At 34.7% G+C, this 7,425-nt stretch overlaps 1 long non-coding RNA gene across 2 annotated transcripts; it reads left to right on the forward strand.

Moving 5' to 3' along the window:
- Nucleotides 1–1,318: 1,318 nt before the first annotated feature.
- Nucleotides 1,319–7,009, forward strand: LOC114014804 (uncharacterized). Of its 2 annotated transcripts, none has more exons than XR_003558438.2 (3): nt 1,319–1,502; nt 4,205–4,365; nt 4,938–7,009. It is a non-coding gene; the product is annotated as an uncharacterized LOC114014804 (long non-coding RNA). The 2 variants fall into 2 exon arrangements; XR_003558437.2 differs by having other exon boundaries at nt 4,208–4,365.
- Nucleotides 7,010–7,425: the final 416 nt, after the last annotated feature.

Raw genomic sequence — 7,425 nt, forward strand, 5'->3', positions numbered from 1 at the left:
AAAAATTATCTATACCAAACAATTCCCAGTTAAGAATATTTATTTTCTTTTTTTAAAAAAATAAAATTCTAACCTAATATCTACTGATTTTACAGAACAGACATGTTCTTTAATTAGCTCTTGATAAATATTTTTTATTTACCTCCTTTTCTGTTCACAGTTGCATGCACTTCTGCTATATATGGTCTTTATCCTTTTCACAAGGTAAAGAGCTCTAATCTACTTAGTTTCTCTTCATCTGGAGACCATTCCTCTGGAAATACTTAACAGAAACATGTACTCTTAGTTATGTTATTATTTATTATTACTATTTTAGAGTTTTATGAGTAAATGGCAGATAAAAATCAAATCTATCATGGTTTTATAATTCCCCCCACTTTTTCTTTAATAATCTGATTTGGTTTTCAGTTAATTATGTAAAATGTATTAATTTTTTGATCCATTGTTTCCTCTTCGCCCTTTGATTTATTTTTCGCATATCTTTTACAATGTCAGTGAGGATAAAATGTGTCCCACTTCCACATCCTATCCCCTCACATTTCAGAATGGGAATTCAAAATTCCAAGAAAGTATCTAATTTGTTCAGTACAGTAAATTTCATTTGCAATGAAACTCTTCCTGAGTGACCAGAAATTTGAAAATGGTAGTTTTGTTGTATTAAAAAGATCAGCATACCAAATGAATGAACACAATGCTGGAAAGATCATGCAAGCTGTTCAAACAGAAACAAAACAAAATAACAAAAAAGTGAAAGAAAAGAAAACCTAAATGTACCATACTACCTATGCAAAAGGAGAATAAATAAAGTAGTTTTCAATGATGTAGTCATGATGCAAAAAGTATATTTTTACTTTAAGTTTAAATATGCCAACTGAAAACAAGTTGGGTTTTTATAAAATCATAAACTTAAATTAAAACACAACAGATGCCAGAATGTTGCAATTAAACAAATAACTTTAAATTATGTTCATTAATCCATAGCCTTGATTTAAACAGGGATAATCCCAGGTTTTGGACTTAAACCCAAAGAGGCTTTGGAGATTCATATTAACCTTTTGAAGGACATTTCACAAGGTCAGATCCATGTTACAAAATGAATGTTAATGTGAGCAGAAGCTGTGGAATGATGTATTTCTGCCACATATTTCTTGAGAACACCACTTAAAGGAGGACTTATGGGAAAAGATATAGTAAATAGTAGTCAGTGCACAGCTGGAGCTAGAGGCTCCCTGGGGGCGAGGATACCAGGAGCCATTGGGGATGCTCCTGAGGGTGGCAGGGCAAGAACTTACCAGCTAGGGCTGATCCCACAGCCTCAGCCAGTGTGTAGGGCTGGCCCCATCTGTACAGGGTCAGTCCTGGCCACAGCTCCTTTGGGCACCTGAGATTCTTTCGCCTCAGCAATCAGCAGGACAGAACTGCCCATGGCCATGCTGATGCTGAGCTGGGACCCCAGCCCTGGCACACAAGGCCCCAGCAGGAGGGCTTTCAAGACCCCTAAGGTAAAAAAATACAAAATTTTACATAGAGAAACTGCCTCATGCTACATCATATAGGTGATACATAGGAATTCATGATAGTGACTGAACAAGAGCTTGCTGTTACCTCTGCAGCTTCATGGACATTAGTAGTTCTTTCACAAAGTAACATCATAAACGTCAGAAGTAGGAAAACAATAAAAACTGAAATCTCTGGCAAAAGTGAGAGATAAAGATTAATTATTAACTTGTTACTGTTTTAGTAGGTGCAACATCCTATTAGAAAATGTTGCTATTCTAGCACTGGAAATTTCTAGTTATCAAGATCTTGTTAAAAAATTGAGATTATGTAGGTATTTAAGTGAATAGTAATATCCAGAAAATCTACTTATCTTGGGTTGTGGATATTCAAAACCTCATATTTAAAGATCTGCAGAAAACCTTTGTACAGTCTCTGGGTTGTCAAGTCCCTTAGTTATCAGCCACTCATTTGATGAAATACTTTCAAATATCTAGGAACAATTGTGAAAATTCACAAAGTTTTTACAGTAGTCTTTAAACTTGAGAGCAGATGTGAAGTTAACACATTCAAAAGTGAAATCCTGAAAATGCATGTATTTTAAGACGTTGCTGGGCTGCAGTTCTTACACAAAAGAATATATTGAGCATAAGTAAAACAATTATATGGGCTATATGAATCTAAGTGCATTTTTCTTACAGGGTCCTGTTAAATCTTGGTAATTTCAAATGGGATCTCAGTACTTTTCAAGATTTTTGCCCTTAACTTCTTTTCCAGTTTCTGCTATTAGAGTTGATTCTGCTAAAAATAAAAGGAAGTACCAGGGGGCATGACTTGTCTCTATCAGTTCTTTGCACTACAGTGGTAAATCAATTACATAAACTGTTACACTATACTCTCAATTGCATTAATTTCCTTTCACCTATGAGGGGTGACACTTATTTTTGCCTTATCTTTCCTATTCATTTGTGTCCCAAAGAAAAACTGCTCAGTTTAGGTAGTTAAATCAAATAAAAATCAAAGCATTTTATACATTATTAACAATCTATAATTAACCAGCAATCAATGAACCACATGAGAAGGATCAGTATCAGTAGTAAAACAGGTATACCACAATACTAGCCACCTACAAAATGTTCATAAACACCTACAGATATTTAAACAGCCTTCTATAAACAATCCCAGCAAATTCTAAACCTATACAAATATCCATTCACAGTTATGGGGCCACACACACTCTCACAATATACGTGGGCTACAAGTGGATATCTCTCTCCTGGCACTGGAGGGTCCCCTACTACCACACATCTGTGTTGGAGATGGGGCTACTCCAGCTTTATATGCACCCGTGCTGTTCCCTACAACTTGGTAATGTGAATGCCAGTGACAGGGTCACATCACCCCCCACCACCCCCAGGCTGTGAGTCCCCACACGCTGCACCCAGTACTGCCACTCCAGGAACAAGTGCAGGCTGCTCACAGGATCTGATGGAAAGACTACCCTCTCCAGCCTTGGTAGAAGTTTGGCAGTACCAAACCAGCTTCCCACTACTGCTTTTTCCTCTACATGGTGTCTACTCCAACATTAATGATTTTCATGTTCTTTTATATTACCTTTCAGCTTTACTTCTAATTTGTTGCAACAGTCTCTTCAGTATTCACTGTTTATTGTTTAATCTTGATTGTAATTTTCCTTTTTAACACCATCAGTGGGGTCTGATTGTCACCTTCCTTTTTAACATGATCAGTTTTTGGTAAACATACACCAGACTTTTTTATTCTTATTTACTTATTTTTTTATATGATCCACACATGCACTACATACACTCAAATTCCTACTTTTACAGGTTTTGTCTAAAATGTATTTTATATTGGGAGGGTCAGATTCTCAGCAATTTTATAACTAACTCTTTCATTAATGGCAGTTTAGCTTAGGGGGCTACAGCTTTAAGATTTACTGTTATTAATTTCTCATTCTAAGTAATAGTTTCCAGTTAGAAATTATTGTTAAAATAAGCAATAGTTTAACAGTTAAACTCATGCTGATCTTCCTTATTCATGGTCAGCTGGCAGAATATAGCCTTATATAAGTAACAGTTGAATTGTCTGCCTTCATATGTGAATATGATTAGGTTGCTAATTTCAGTCTCCCATGAATGCATGTGCTGTTGCTCTCTAATCCACAGTAGCTGTTGACATAAGTGCTGGTGACTCCAGTGCTGGCTGCCCCTTGGTATAAAGTGCACAGCTTAGCAACATGTCTTTCACATAAAAGCCAATGTCACTGCTTCATGGAAATACTGAATCTAGATCCATTAAAAACCTCATGAATCTGCCAAATAAATATACTTGAGGAAGTTATTGCTTCACAGTATTAATCACACAGAAATGTTATGTAAATCCATTTTGAGGTAACCTGCATGTCTTCAAGGGTGCATAGGCTGTGTCACTTAAAATATTCAGTTGCTTTTTTTACTTTAAAAAGCAATTTCACACGGTAGCATCAAAAAAACCAAAAGCACTTTGCTGCATCATTAGCTTGGATGACATGCTGAGAGTGATGACAGAGATGCACAACTAAGCACTTCTAGCTACAAAAAAAGCATAGTTACCATGTCACATAACGATCAAACTTCTTTAATAGGTTACTGGTATGATATATTAACCCAGAGAAAAGCATTTGCATCTCCTTACTTTTCTCTACCAGCAGATAATATACATTGAACTGCTACCAGTTACCCATTGAGGAAACGGACTTCTTAAAGAACTTACTTGTTTAATGAAAGTCATCTATATGTAAAGTATGATGCAAAGAAAACTGAAAAACATAACAACATAACAAACTGATTTCAGTCTTCCAGGTCTCAGGTATTTTTATAAATTGTTCTTAATATTCTTGGAAATGCTAGGGGAAAATACATGTTACCATAATAATTCATAATAGATCAATGCTTTTATATTATATTAAACTTGGTTTGGAAATGGAGACCTAAATGTATAATGATAATGTTCAAGACTGCATATGACATAGTTGGGAAAAACTTTAGTTTGAGAAATTTATTGTACTTTTGCCAATGAGTTTTAGCATTATTGTTTATTTTGTATTCTGTACCATATATAAACTCCAAAATGGCCGGGAAGATTCCTAGGTCATCACTGTATTTCTAGGGCCTGGACTCTTAAAAATGCCGGGATATGATAGCTTTATATACTTAATAACAAGGTATTTTTACTGGTTGCTATCTAATACTTTATTAGACAGTTTTCTCCCAGGGCAAACAAACTGTGTGTTTCAGTGAGGGAAGAAATATTCAGTTTAAAAACTAGGCATATAGGTCATTTGCCTTAAATTTGTATATAATATTTTTTTCTTTTTGTTATTTTTTTCAATTCTATTCTTTCTAATTCTTCTATTTTGTTTTTGATCTTTCCCTTTTTAGCACTTCAGGAGGTGGAAGTCAAAGGCATTATTGTCTGTTTTTCTCTTCACAAGTAAACGGTGTTGTTTTATGACCTTATTTTCTTTCCCGACTGAGTCCTCAGCTAGGTCTGCGAGCCAGATGAAAAGGGGTGCTTCAGAGTTTTCAGTGTGGTAGGAATTAAAGTCACATTTAAAAATCAGCAACAATGCTGCAGAACTGCCTGCATGCCTAAGAGTTTATAAGCATAAGAGTTTTGGTTGTAAAGTTATTTAAGCATTGACAGTGGTGTCATTTTTTGAAGTTGTTTTGTCAGAGTTGGGCAGCTCTAATTCTATATTTCATTTAAAGCCAACTAAGATTCATTGGTTTAAATAAAAATGCTGTCATGCCATGCCAGATAGCTCCTGCAAAACACATACCTCTTTGCTTCTGAGACATCAATGAAAAAGGATAGAAACTATCTTTACTATGCTAAATCAATAACCCTTTACTCAGCAGTATGAACTTTGAGTTTCTTTTTGGTCTGAAATAATACCAGTGCACATCTAAAAAAGCTGTTAATCACAAATAGGCAAGGCTGAAGAAGAAAGTGTCCTTCATCATTCTTGTTGAAGGGCGGGGGAAGTAAGATTTCTGTGACAGTTGGAAACCTAAGTGTCTATAACCAGCTTTGAGAATTTGCAGAGCTGGGCAGAGAATTAATCATTATGAGAGCTATCATCTTCATGCCCAAGACTCTTTGTGAACCTCATCTCATAGCCTTTCACAAAATCATTTACCTGTCTTTATGTGTTTGATCCCATCTTTTGAAGGAGAAAACTAAAGATTGTGCACTACATAAATGAAGCTTGGAATAAAACACACAAAACTATCTAGATGAGTGTTCTGTACTGAGGCTGCTTCAAATGTTACAATTAAAATGTCAGATAATTACTTGATTTGACCCACATGCTAGAATGGACTTAATCTCTGTTTTGAGAAGTTTGATTTTTTGATGTTTTAATTTCCAGCCTGTGTAAGCATTAAAATCATGCTTTGCTAGGCTCTGTCTTACAGCACTTCGCCTTTCTTGACTGCTTCCTTAAATAATGTTATGTTTGAATTTTTCTCCTGTTGTAGAAACTATAGATATCTTAAGGGAACCTATTCCAAAAGTCCTTGATAAGCACACTTTATATATAGCTTCTTCAGCTCTGTGCTGTGACAGTCACAATATTTTATAGGAGGAATCTCACCAGTCATTTCAGATATGTCCATAGAGCCCTTTGTAGAACAACCCTCCGAAACTATCCTTGGGGAGAAAGAAAATATATTTCCACAGTGTCATTATTTTTACAGTTTGATTATAATGACTACAGCTATAGTTCTATTACTACTGACACTAGTATTACAAGTGTAACATACCACAGCAGAATGTGACATTTCCTAGGCTATTGTAAAGCCTCCAGAAACCATCAAGGATTTGCTTAGTCTACTATAGAACATGTCTGAGAAATTAATTTTATGAGACAGGGCACCATTGTGAATAAAACCACCTAGAGTGTTCAAAGTGAATGTTTTGTACCCAGTGTGATAAAGCAAGAGTTTAGTTTAAGCCAAAAGAATATCTGGAACACTTTGTTTTCCCACATACCACGTTTTATTACAATAGACAAGAAGAAACCAAATAAACTGAGAATAAAAATTACCAGTGTGTGTAATGGTTGTGCTAAGTTTTTATGTCTGGAGAGTGGACTTGAGGGAGGCAAATAAACTCTTTTATGCGATCCAGTTTTGTACATGAATCTATTGAAATTGCATTGAATTGAAACTTGAACTTATATTTTGTTAGTACTGGTTCACATTTCTTTCAGAAGAATTTCTGGAAAAAATACGTATTAAAATGGACTGTGAAAATATCAGGCTAGAACCGATCAAAAATATAGAGAAACAAAGGATTAGAAAGAAGGTGGTTTATGACAAATTGAGGAAAGGAGTGTGAGGTAATCAACCTAATTCAAGTCTAGGTATACCTGCAGTTTATTTAATTTCTCTGTACCTTGTTGATATTTACATTTTTAAATATAGCACATGACATTAGAAAATTCAAACCTTATGCTTTTTTTCTTTTTCTCTGAGTTTATGGATTTTATAACATTAAAAGTATGTGAGAATATTTTGGTCTGATATCTAAAAACATACTTCACATTGATTAAAAAAATGACTTTATTTTAATATAGATTAATATTTAGAAACAAGGAAGAGAATCCTAAAAAAAATTTCAATAAACTTTTTATTTTCCTTTTTCCCCACTTCAAACTTTGCAAGAAATGTGATGTCTGAACACCTGTTTATCCCATACAGAATAAATTAGAACATAATTACTTATATAGTTAGAATTATGTTCGAATTTTCTTGAGAAAAAGTAGCCTTCAGTCCTCAATGGAAGGTACTATAAATTGCTTTAGATACAGAAGAGAGTGAAAATAATGTCTTGTCATCCATGGAAAGGCAATACACAATGAAA

This window comes from Falco cherrug, chromosome 1, assembly GCF_023634085.1.
Source record: "Falco cherrug isolate bFalChe1 chromosome 1, bFalChe1.pri, whole genome shotgun sequence".
NCBI lineage: Eukaryota > Metazoa > Chordata > Aves > Falconiformes > Falconidae > Falco > Falco cherrug.